We start from the raw sequence: 13,725 nt of genomic DNA, 5'->3' as shown, positions 1-13,725 counted from the left end.
TGTTTTTCTTTTTTTAAATTAGTTAGTAGTTTACTTTTTTTTTTATTGTTGTGCTTGGCCGGGGTACATTACGGTATTTACGAAAGTTCTTACAATACATCAAATATATCGAACTTGAATTCACCTCTCCATCATCCTCCTTTCCCCTCATTCCTGGAGTAGTTTCAACAGATACCACTTTTCCATTTATATACATGTATACACAGTATTTGCACCATAGTCACCCTCCTTCACCATTTCCCCATCTCCTCCCTCCCTCCCATGGGTACCAACCCCACCCCTCAACAGTACCTGTTCTGCCCACCTGTTCTCCAATTTTGTTTAAGAAAGGAAAAAGAAAAAAATGACATTTTTGGTTGTTTAAGACAGCTACACAGGGAGTTTCCTTGTGGCATTTCCACGTTTATATGTATTATAGCACAATTAGGCTCATCTCTATTTTTCTTCTTTCTACCTTAGTCTTTTCTTAAGGTAGTTTCAACCAGTTTAGAAATTCTATGTTCATTCTCATGTAGAGAGTGTATCAACCATATTTACCTTAACTTCCTTCTTTTACCCTCTCTCTCTTGTATGTGACCTCCCTTAGCGTAACCTATTCTTCATAGTATTACTGTTTAGCAATACTAACTTAGGGTTAGCATACTAACCCTAAGAAGGGTCTTCTTTTCTGAAACCAAACTTCCATCAATCTCTTCCTAATAGAGACTCTTGTAATAACAGTTAAGGCCCACTATGATAATCCAGAATATTCTCTCTTCCTCAAATCTTTAACTTAATCACATCAGTAAAATCAGATTTGGGGTTTTTGTTGTTGCTGTTGTTGTTTGATTAGTTGGTTTATCAGTTTTTTCTTTGTTTTTCATATAAAGTAACATTCACTGTTTCCAGGGAGTTGGCAGGAGTATCTTTGGGGCCATTATTTAGCCAACAACAATTTTCTTATGTCTGACTCACTTCATTTATTCCCCTACTGTGCTTTCCAGAATCAGCTCTCACTATTTTTCCTTAAATTCTGACATTTACATGCAGTTACTTATTGGTAATCTTTGTTACAAAGCCTCTATCTCTTAATTCTAGCTACAATATCTGCAAATAACCATCTTGTTCTTCTCTCGTGTACAATTTTCTGATAGTATTTTGTCAATTTTACACAGCAGTGTTGATATTTTAAGTACCAAAGATGAATTTTCAACTCTTTAGCAAAGATTATGATACAGCATACAGGATTTGTCTCCTGACATATTTTTTAGCAAGTGTCTCTCCCAAAGATCCTGGACTGATTTCAATTCTGCAAATGTATCAAGCATTTTCTTCCTGCTTGAGATATTTTGTTTCTTCTGCCTCAAATGTAAATCTTTCCATTCATAGCTTCATTAAGCCCTAGTCATCTTTCCTATCTCACTGAAAAATATCTCATCAGGGTCTTTTCTGACATCTTATCAAAATTACGTCTCCAAATTATTGTAGCTCATATCATTTTATATTTTCCCTCTTTCTCTCTTGTCACAATTTGTGATTATATTTATGTATCTGATTAGTTCCTTAACATTTGCTGCTGAGCTCACAAGTCAAAGATCATATCTGATAAGCTCTTAAACACAGCTATATCTGGCACATGGGAAGCAATTAATGCATATTTGGTGAATAAAGGAATTAAAAGAAATGAATGAATGGAATTTTAAAAGCCACCCTAGTCCTGAGATACACTGTCTACTCTGAATATCTCAAAAGAAGAATTGAGCAAGCTTTTTATTTTATTTTATTTTATCTGTTTTTGTCAGGACTGTGGTACAAAATATCTTTGCAAATGTAATGCATAAAGTATTCAAATTCTAAAATGAGCTTTTCTTCTCAATTTTATTCTGCCAGCTATAAATATTTAGTGCTTTTTTCACTTTCGTATTTTCTAGCATAAGCTAATTTCTCTTCTCTGCAAACAGATAAGCAGTGTTAGATTCTATGTAAATAGATGACATTAATTATTTGTGGCTCCTAATTTTAGCTGAGCACTGGCATTCGTTAAGGCTGTTTGTCTTCTTTTTGCTTTCCCCCCAATTTTTCCCTTTGCTTTGTTTTCATTTCTCTATGCTAATTTTTCTTTGGACTAATTTTCTTTTCCAGGCAGAGGCCAAAACGACAGTAAATATCATTACCAATTTAAAGACTGAACTACGCAGATGAAAAAATTGTTAATTTTTATTTTTGTGATTTTCTTCTATTTTCCTTTCTTCTTTCATTTATAGTATATTTTGGACATCTATGCTATTATAATTTCCTCTTCCTTTTTGCTACATCCCCACTATGTGAGTCAACGTATTTTTATGCCATTCAAAGGGCTCAGTAGCCATCAGTTTTCAACTAACCCAGATACTCTATTCATTTAGGAATTATCCATTCAACAAATATTTATTCATTATTCAACCTCTTTTAGGAGGTAAGGATCCAGTGAGGACAGAATAAGGTCCCTGCCTTCATGGGAAAAGTCTGGGGAAGATTTCTTTCTCAAAGGGGTAAAGATAGAATTTATATTTGCAAGTTTCCTGCAGTAAATGTTCTAAGAGAAGGAACTCAGGGACTTACAGTTAGGAAGATCTAAAATTTTGAGTTAAAGAGAACATTAAGGCTTACTGTGATTAATTTATCAATACAGAGATCATTTGGATATCAGCAAGAGCAGTTTTGGTACCCAAAGCAAAGGACTAATGTGAGTGGGTTTAAGAGAAAAGAAGGCCAGGATGGTGACATACACCTGTATTCCCAGCTACATGGTAGGTGGAGATGGGGAAGGTCAAGTTCAAGTCCAGCCTGGGCAAAATGTTAGCAAGACCTCATCTCAACACACACCCTTTTGTTCTTGGAAGTACTGGAGTTTAAGTTAGGACCTCATGTTTGCAAGACAGGCACCCTACCACTTAAGCCATGCTGGGATATAGGCTCTGAGTTCAAACCTCAGTACCATCAAAGAGAAAAAGAGAAAGAAGAGGAAGTACAGACAGAGAATATAAAAAAACTTGAGAATTTGGTTTTTTTGTTTTTGTAAGTAAAGCAGAGTGTCCTGACAGCTGGAGGGTGAAGTGATAGTAAAGAAAAACTATTTTAGATGAGAGAAATAACCGCTAATTTATATGCAAATGAAATTATCCAGTAGAAACGAAATATTAATCATGTAGGTAAGAAAAGGAAGGGGCGCTTGATGATGATCTTGAGTCATCAACAGGACTAAGATCTAGTGCACAATTTAAAAGGCTTGTTCTCAGGTGTGAATGCTAACTGCTAATCATATGAATAGGAAGGCAGCAGAGTCAGACTCAGGGGCAGAAAGTGGGAAGACCTATTGATGGGAGTCTGTGGAAGAGCTCTTCTGCTTGCTACACAGGAGGCTAACTTTTGGGTTAAGTATGCAAATAGGGAAACAACTTAAAGAATTCAGAAATGTGGAGAAGATAGGAAAGAGTTAACCAAGGACAATGAAAGAGCAGATGAACTAGGAAAACATGAATTTCCCAGGTAACTCTAAGGGAAAACTAAAGACCGGTGCCTATGAGTTTAAACTGAAACCAGCTAACATGATTGTGTTTTCTCCAGATTCGTTCAGCCATGCAGCTGCCTTCAAAGAGTGATGGAGAGTTAAGTCTGACCAGGATTGGAGGCTTGCCAGGTAAACAAAAGAAAAGCATTGAAAATTATGTATTTTTGACTAAATACAGATTCAGTGGCTTCATGTCATCAATACATTATTTCTTTTTGCTTTTGCTTTACTAACTGTACTATATGTGCTTTTCTGTTTTCAATTAAAAAGTTATTTACTTAAAGCTAATAAGTCAATATTTGCTTGGAACTTAACTGTTTCAGGTAACTTTCTAAGCACTTTTGCCAGTAGTTTTAGTCATTTAACCTTCATATCAACCCTAGGAGAGAGGTAATACTATTATCTGTGCTTTCCAGATGAAGGCACTGAGGCAGAAGGAAATTAAATAGCTTGCCCAAGATCAGACAGTAAGTAGCTAAGATATAAATCCAGTATGAAATTTCAGAATCTGAGTTCCGAATCACACCATCACAATTATCCATGAATTAAATGACCTGCCAATGGTTATACAGCATACAAAATAGGTAAAATTTCATTAGCAAATTGATTGGGAAAATTTATATATATGAAAACAGATTGATATAATTATGTATTATATAAGTAAGCAATGTCAAAGTGCAGCCCCTATTACTCTATCTTATCCTCCCTCCTCCCCTTTTTTTCACTAATTTTTAATAGGTTTCATTATTCTATTTTCATATAAATAGATAATGTGTATAAGTTACTTCAATTATATTCATCCGCCATCACCTTCTCAGTTTCCATCTTCCTTCTGGGTACCCCAGCCCCCCTCCCCAGTTAGAATATGGAGACAAGGAAGGAAAGGACTGCAGATGGTGGAATAGCAGAAAAATGTTCCAGAGATGGGCTTGATTCTAGTGGAAGAGACAAGGGCAAGAGTAGCAGGGGGAGGGAAGATAGAACTTGATAGTCACAGTGGGGAGTAAAATTTGGAGGGGCAAGCAATGCAAAATAAGTTTTGGGGAAAATCAGGGTTTTGCAGGAAATACCTTAATAAGCTTGATTTGTAGCTATTTATAAAACACCCCTCCTGGTGTGTCTTACATAGAAAGCAAACCACACCTGACCCAGAGGCAGCCAGTGGTCGTGGGAGCAGATGAAAAGAAGAGGCTGTGGCCATGTTAAACTTGTCTTTTCCCCTCCAACCCTCTTAGCTCATTTTCTTTGCCAACACCTAGTAGAAGTTTAAAAATCTTCAACAGAAAGGTGAATAAACACTAATGGGATTTGATCATTACTTAAATAAGAGAAAAATGAGAACAATTCTTGTGTTTTAAAATTTTTCACAGACCAAAAAATTCTCAATGTTAATAGCAAATTTAAAACACTAAAAATGGAAGGGAGTTTAGAAAAAATGAGAGTTCCAGGGAATCAGAATAGATACAAATACTATCTTCTAGCAGTCTACTCACATGTGTCGGAGTTGCTGCTCACTAGTTGCCTAAAAAAAGTCACATCTAACAGCTAAACCCAGTTAACTAAATTGTGATTTCTGGTCACAAATTCATCATGCAATACCAGCAGAATAATGAAAAAAAGGTGTGCCTGTCTCTTTTTTTTTCCCTCATCTCTAGGTAGGAAGCCTGAGAGAAACAAGATAATAACAGCAGCTGTACTTATAAATATCTCCCTCCTAGTGAAAAGGGCTGTTCAGCTAGATGCAAACCTGGTATGTAATTATATATTTACAAGGCATACATAATAATAGCTGGATGGTAAACACTAAGGAAGGAAAATGAAAACAAAAACAAAAACAAACCCAAGTAGTGAATGCAGAGAGAATTTAGAAATACCCTGCTGCTCAGTGTAGCATACACAGTTCTTTATGAATAAATTTTATGTGTGCCAATGAAGTAAGTTAATTTGACAGCTAACGATATCAAGTGGAAAAATTACCCTTTAGAAAACTGTTGTGAATTTAAATTTTTCCTCCTAAGTTTCTTAAGCTTTGGTGGGTGAAATGGTTAGGGTTTTTTGTTGTTGTTGTTTTGTTTTCTGCTTCTAAAAATAGAATTAAATAGTAAAAACCACCAGGTAACCATGTTTACCTGGTTAATACCGAATCTGTTTTCTCTGAGTTCCCTTCAGGGTTCTACATCAGAGGAATATGTATGCAATTTGGAAAGGCAGAAATAAAGCAGTAGCCATGAGACTCTGAAAGTGTCAACTTTTCATGCAATGACAAAAGGGATGAAGGTGTCATGGGTAGTAATGTTCTCCCTCTGCCAGGCTCCACATCCATCTCTTTTCCCAGCTGCTAGACTGACTCACCTGCGGTGCCCCCAGGCAACCTCCCCACTATGGGTATGCACCTACGGAGGAAAGTTACTCCCATTGACTCTTTAATAAGATGTAACTCAGCTGTACACATTTTTCAGTATACAAATTAATGAGTTTTTACAATTGTACACACCTATTTGTATACATGTATATATTTACCTCCTCAAATGAAATACAGAATATTTCTTTCACCCCCAAAAAGTAACTTAGTAATCAACAGCTCTCATCCCCACCCCTGAAAAGGCAAAGATCTGACTTTTATGTGTAAATGACTCACAAATTTTTCTCAGCAACATTTTCTAGATTTCAGTGTTGAAGTCTGAATATCTTTTATAAATTTATTTCTCTTCTAAGAATTTTATGGGTTTTTTTTATATACTGGGTTTATAGGGGGGATTCTAGCAGGAGTTTTGTTTATTTGATATTATTATGTCTTTTGGAGTCTTTAAAACGTCAAAGTAAACTTTACTTCCTTCATTCAATCTCCATGCCTTCCTTCTCTTACTTTCTTAGACTGGCTAGAGTCTCCATTATAATGTTGAATAGAAACAGCTAAAGCAGACCTCTTTCCTGGTCATAAGGAAAAAGTGCTAAATATTTCACCATTATACACAATTTTTGCTATGCAATTTTTCTATATTTTGCCTATAAAATTGAAGAAACTTTCCTCTATTCCTAGTATTCTGGAAGTATTATAGGTGTTGAATTCTTTTCAATCTTTTGCTATAATTGAATAAATTTTTTTCTCCTTTATTCTGCTAGGTGAATTGAATCAAAGTTTTCAAACGTTGATCCAATCTTGCATTCCCTGGCTAAATCTCACTTGATCATAATATATTATCATTTTTATATAATTCTAGACTTAGTTTGCTAATACATTATTGAGGGCCTGTACCTGTTTATGAGAAATGCAATCTACACATTTATTTTTTGTACTGTTTTTTTACATTTGGTGTCAGGATTATACTAGTCTTATAAAATACTGTCTTCCAATTTTCAAATATGCTTATACATATGCTGAGTTGATTCCTTCCTTCTGTTTTCAGAAAGATTGCACAAGACTGAGATTATTTTTTACTTAAATGTTTTATGGCATTTACTAGTAAATCCATTTACATCTAAAGAATTTTTTTATATAAAGGCTTTTGATTGCAATTTAAATTACTTTAATCAAAATTCAGATTTTAAAATTCTCCCTGAGGTAATTCATTTGGTTAGTTTTTCATGGTACTAGTCCATTTCATTTAATGCTCTCTGATTTATTGGCATAAAGTTGTTAAAATTAACCCTTTCCTATCTTTTCAAGATTCCTTTCTTATAATTAAGTTCTTATTTTGTGGAAATGGAAGTTTAAATAATTTATTTTAAACTGTTCTTTTAAAACATGGGCATTTAAAGACAAATTTTCTCCTGGTATAGTGAAATCCACATTAATCCCAGTTACTCAGGAGATAGAGATTACAGTTTTAGGCCACCTCAGAGGAAAAATAGTGAGGCTTTATCTCAACTAATAAGCCAGGTGTAGTGGTGTGCACCTGTGATTTCCCAGCTATATAGAAATTAAGTAGGTGGATTGGGGCACCTTGCTAGTCCAAAGTGAAAACATGAGACCCTATCTGAAAAATAACTAAAACAAAAACAAAAAAGGGCTGAGTGTATAGCTCAAGTGGTAGAGCACTTACCTAGAAATGATGAGACTCTGAGTTCAAAACCCCAGTACCACCAAAACTAACTAAAATTAAAATACATGAATTTTCCTCTTAGACCTACTGCAATGGTTAATTTTATACATCAACTTGACTGGACTCAGGGATGCCCAAATAGCTGCTATTAAAACATTATTTCTTGATGTGTCTATGGGTATTTCTGAAGCAAGTTAGTATTTGGTAGAAATAGGAAAGCCCCTCCTTCACCACCATGGGCAGGCATCACATAATCCATTGAGTGCCAGCATGAGAACAAGATGGAGAACAGGCAAATTTGCTCTCTGTTTGAACTAAAATATGCAGAATTTGCTCTTAAACCTCACAGCTTTAGCTTCTTGTGCTCTAGGGCTTAGACCAGTGCACCAGTGAAAGGACACCCACGTTCCACATTCTCAGCCCTTCAAACTTGGATTGAATTAAACTGCAGGTTTTCCTGGCTCTCCAGTTTGCAGACAGCTGATGAGACTTCCTGACCTCAATCATATGAGCCAGTGCTCACAAAAAATCATACATATATATGCTGTTGCCCATGATCAATCACAATATGATATATGATATTTGAACCATTGCCTATAAGTCTGGGTGTCTATTGGTTGTGTTTTTCTGGAACACCTTAATACATTTACATTAGCTGAATGTCACAACTTTTGATATACTGTATTTATTTTAATACTTCAAATTGGACCCATTTGTTACTTGTATATGTGCTACTTAATTTCCAAATATTTGGGATTTTGTGGACTTAAAAATTTTTTAAATTCAATTACACTGTGGCCAGAAAATAAATTAAAATGAATTTAGTGAGTTTTGAATTTTACTGAGACTACTTTTATGGTCAAGTATACAGTGTGTTTTGTACATTTGTAAAGAATTGTAATCTGTAATTGTATATATTATCTCATAAGTGTCAATTTGAACTGATAATATTCAGATTTTTAAAAAATTGTTGCTGTTTTTTCTACTTGTTTTATCAAGTATGTAAAGTAGGATGCTTAAAATTTTTAAGCTATGACTGTAAAGTTGTCTATTTATGCTATTAACTCTGCAAAGTTTTGCTTCACATATTTCAAAGATCCATTACTAGCTGCATACTGACCAATGGTTATGTCTTCCTGATGAATGGATCCTTATGTAGAAGACTACTTTGCCTGAAAAAAGTATACCTGCATTAGCTATATTTTACGTTAGTGTTTGCATGGCAAATCTCTTTTGCTCCTTTTACTTTCAACCTTCCTGGATCACCTTATGTAATGTTCCTTTCATTATAGTATAATTTTGATGGGAATGTTTAGACTAAGCAACTGTAATTATTGATATAGTTGCAATTAAGTCTACTATATTGAAATCCATTTTCTATTTTTCCCAAAATTTTTCACACTGTTGCTTTTTACCTATTTACTTTTGGATTATTTAAGTATGTTTAGTATCTGACTTTATTTCTTATAATAAGATGTTTTAGTCATAAGTATTTTTGCTTTTTCATTTTTTCTGTATAATTATATGTATGCTGTACTAATCAAACTCTATCAATGTTTGTACTTTACCAGTTTACAGTTTCTAATTTATAAATTAAACCACAATATTCCATATATTTACTTTCCCTATGTTTTAGGACATGATTAACATCATTTACTCATATATATTTTTAACCCCTGTGCAATATAATTATTTTCATTTTATGGAAGTGATACAAGGACACTCCCTGCACAGCTATCTTAAACAACCAAAAATGTCATATTTTTTTGTCTTATAGAATCAGAACAGTAGGGCAAAACAGATCCTGTCTGGGGGTTAGTACAATGGGAGGAGGGAGGAGCTGCAGAAAGGGTGCAGGAGGGTGAATATAGAGCAAATACCATGTAAACAGATATGTAAATGGAAAAATGATACCTGTTGAAACTATTCCAGGAATGGGGGAGGAGGGAGATAGAATGATGGAGGAGGTGAACTCAAATATGATGTATTTGATATATGTAAGAACTTCTGTAAGTGCCACAATGTACCTCCACCCAACACAAAAAATCCCCAAATTCATAAACAAGAAAAATGCCAGTTGCCTTTTAAGGAAAAGAAAAGAAAAAAAAAGGTAGTCATATATGTATGTATATATATACAAATACAATGTAATAATTATAAATATGTTTATATATGTTCACATATGTATGTACACACATGTATATATATGCATATATATACTGAAATTTTATAATTTTGGTGCTCTTTATTCTTATAGATCTGAGTTGTTATTTGGTGTCATTTTCTTCAGCTGATTGAGTAACTTATCCTTTTATACTTCTTTAGTTAAATTTTAATTATATCTTGTTTAATTTTTATAAAAATGCTTTTATTTCTCCTCAGTTTTGACAGACATTTTTGGTAGACTTAGAAATCAGGATTGATAGCTATTAATATTTTAAAGAAATCTGTTCTGTTTCCTTCTCCTTCCATTGCTGTTGATGGAAAGTCAGCTATCATCTATAATACTGTTCAGTAGTATATAATATTTCTTATCTTCTCTATCTACTTTGAAGAATTTATCTTTGGTTTAATATATGCCTAGTTGTTCATAAATTGACCTTTTTTGTTTAGTGTTTGTAAATTGATACTTTTTTTGGTCAAATTTAGGGAAATGTATGCTATTGCTTCTTCAAATATTTCCTCACCTTTTGGGACATTAATGACCCATGTGCTACACTGTTGATATGTCATATTTGAGGCTCTCTGTTAATTTTTGTTGACTATTTTTGTCTATATTCTTTCTTTTTTATTAGCATATATTAATTGTACAGGGGAGTTTCATTGTGACATTTACATATGCACTTACAATATATCTTAATTAGATTTAACACCTCCATCTTCTTTGTAGTCTTTCAATTAAGTAATTTTTATTCACCCACCTTCAATTCAATTTATCTCTTTTCTAGTATCACCAGAAAGTTCTTATGAGTTTCTAAAGGAACATTTATCTCTGGTCACTCCAAGATCAAGATTTCTGTAAAACAAAAGCAAATATAATTCTATGAGTGTCAGAGTCTTATTTCTGTACAATAATGGGACATGATATCCTCAACATAGGATATGAGATGTAATGGCTTTCATGTCATAAAACCACCTTCACTTCAGTGTGAATAAGTCCTCTCCAATTTTTCTTATCCTGTTCTAATTCTCTCATGTGCTTAATTATTTGAATTACTAGAAACTATAAAATAATCAACTTTTCTATACTTTAAAAATCCTAAAGTATTTTTTTTACTCATCCCCAAGTGTCTTTCTTGCCCCTCTGTTATGCTGTTTGATGGTGCGTTGAAAAATTTAAAACTTGACATAAATATATGTCTTTGTTCATAGTTCATGAGAAAAGTGATATAATTCTAATTTTATAAGGTTTAATCTATGTTTAAATATGACTCTAAGTTTAAAAAGCAGATAAAATTGATAATTTTTATGTCTATTATAAAGCCTTTTTAATACACTTTGACAAAATTGAGAATGTGACTGACTCTAATGATTGACTTACAAATTACTTTGCAAAACCAATGATTTATAGTTCTTGATTTTAACAAAATTGAAAACAGACCTAATCAAGTTGTCAGATAAAAAGACATTAAAAGTAGTTTATTTGTCAGGTACCAATGACTCATGGCTGTAATCCACTTGGGAGGCTGAGTTCAGGAAGATCATAGTTCCAGGCCAGCCCAGGCAAATAGTTGTGAGACCCCATCTCATCCAACAGCTGGGCACAGTGGTTGATACCTGTCATCCCAAGCTATGTGAGACAATTGTGGTTTTAAGCCAGCCTATGGCAAAAAAGTTTGTGAAACCCCAATCCCACAGAAAAATTCTGGGTGCGGTACATACCTGTCATCCCAGAGATGGTAGGAAGCATAAAACAGAAGGATTGCAGTCCAGGCCCACCTAGGCAAAAAGGGAGACCCTATCTTAAAAATAACAAGACCAAAAGAAAAAAAAATCCAAATTGGGGGTGTGGCTCAGCAGTAGAATGATTGCCTGCTCCAGCAAGCATGAAGTCCTAAATTCAATCCCTAGTACTGCCAAAAAAGTAGTTTATATGTAATGTAAACTTTACAATATGTATATGTAATATACTATATTTAACTAGGAAGAAATGAAAAGAATTGAGTAACATTGCCAGTATTGATTCTTTTACTTTTCATATTCTACCTTACAGCAATAGAGAATGTAAATATTTCATTTCATAAACATGCTTTGTATCCAAGAAGTAAAAAGAATGATAAATTATTTAGAAGTGAAATGAAAATAGTTTAAATTAAAAGAAAAGAATAACAAAATTGAAGAAAATTTATGTGACTTTTTTAAATGAATGAAGATGGAATAAGGTAACAATGCAATTTATATAACATTAGATATATTTCAAAGTTGAGGTTACAGATTTATTTTAATGCTAAAGTCACAACACACTGTTTTTGATTTATTGCCTCTCAGTTCCCAATTCATTCACTCATGATTATATGTTTAGTAATAATGGACTTAGACTCCTTAAGCATCTCTTTAAAAATTTTTCATTATCATTAGAATTATTCATATATGCGATAATTCAACACAAGTATACAGTGTATAATAGTAAAATCAGGTCAGTTAGCATTATCATCACTTAAACTTCTTTTAAATGTTTGATTAGCCTGTAATAATTATGCATATTTATGAGGTCCAGTACGGTATTTCAGTACATATATACAATGTGTATAAGCATCTCTTTCCTGTGGCATGCATGACAATAGGCTTCATCCTTAAACTGAGCAGGAGAAATAGTGCAAAACGAAGAACCGTTTCTTTCAGTTCCAGTGTGCTGCAGCTTAGGGTATTTTTCCTGGTCCTGTCATTCAGCTGGTATCAGTTCCTATGGGTGGTGACATGAAGTGTCTCTCTGCCATGGCTACATGCCCTGTGTGCAGCTGAGCTCGTGTTTCCAGCCTGGTTACCAATTCACTGTCTCTCTTCTGACATGGACGCTGCTCCTGCCTGGCTTTGTGCTGCTTGGTCAGCAGGCAGACTTTGACATGGTTCCCTCTCTGTCCACCCGCCAGCACCCAGCCTCTGCAAAGCATGGTTTCTTTCCTGCTGGGCTCCTGCAGAGTGCCATTTTCCAGTGCTGGGATCCTGCAGAGCACCATTTCTCAAGCACTGACGCCTTATAAGCTGTGGCTTTTTTCAGTACACAACTCCTCCCGAGGGCAACTTCAACTCCATGCGACATGCACTGACCAGCATCTCCCACTGACATTTCCAGTGACTTTGTAGCAGTTCTGAGGCATAGCATACTCTGCGAGAGGCTTTCTTAGAACCCTGGACAGATTTCCAAGTCTGTTTTTTCCAGCAAAGCCTCTTAGTGATTTTTCCACCATTAAGTGAGCTCAGCCTGGCCTCTCCAAAGAGAGGTGCTCAGTTCAAGGAGAGATGAGGAGAGGAACATTAATTCATGCTTGAGTGCTCTTTCTCAGTCTTAGAGATAGGAGATGCACCAGCCTACGCACACTACTCCAAATCTCGAAATCTCATTATAGTTAATCATTCTCTCTCTCTCTCTCTCTCTCTCTCTCTCTCTCTCTCTCTAAATACTGGGGTTTGAGTTCAGGGCTTCATGCTTGTGAGGCAAGCACCCTACCTCCAGCCTTTTCTGCTCTGGTTATTTTGTTTTTTTTTTTTTTTCCTTATTTTGTTTTTCATTTTTCTTTTATTATTCATATGTGCATACAAGGCTTGGTTCATTTCTCCCCCCTGCCCCCACCTCCTCCCTTACCACCCACTCCGCCCCCTCCCGCTCCCCCCCCTCAATACTCAGCAGAAACTATTTTGCCCTTATCTCTAATTTTGTTGTAGAGAGAGTATACGCAATAATAGGAAGGAACAAGGGGTTTTGCTGGTTGAGATAAGGATAGCTATACAGGGCATTGACTCACATTGATTTCCTGTGCGTGGGTGTTACCTTCTAGGTTAATTCTTTTTGATCTAACCTTTTCTCTAGTTCCTGGTCCCCTTTTCCTATTGGCCTCAGTTGCTTTAAGGTATCTGCTTTAGTTTCTCTGCATTAAGGGCAACAAATGCTAGCTAGTTTTTTAGGTGTCTTACCTATCCTCACCCCTCCCTTGT

At 34.9% G+C, this 13,725-nt stretch overlaps 1 long non-coding RNA gene across 1 annotated transcript in view; it reads right to left on the bottom strand.

The window, feature by feature from the left end:
* LOC141410747 (uncharacterized) overlaps positions 1–13,725 on the bottom strand; it is a 356,157-nt gene that overhangs the window by 70,720 nt on the left and 271,712 nt on the right. The gene's annotated exons all lie outside the window — the stretch shown is intronic.

Source organism: Castor canadensis, chromosome 9 (assembly GCF_047511655.1).
Source record: "Castor canadensis chromosome 9, mCasCan1.hap1v2, whole genome shotgun sequence".
In the NCBI taxonomy this organism is placed as follows: domain Eukaryota; kingdom Metazoa; phylum Chordata; class Mammalia; order Rodentia; family Castoridae; genus Castor; species Castor canadensis.
Note: the sequence above shows the minus strand (reverse complement) of the source record. Positions and strands in the feature narration are given on the sequence as shown.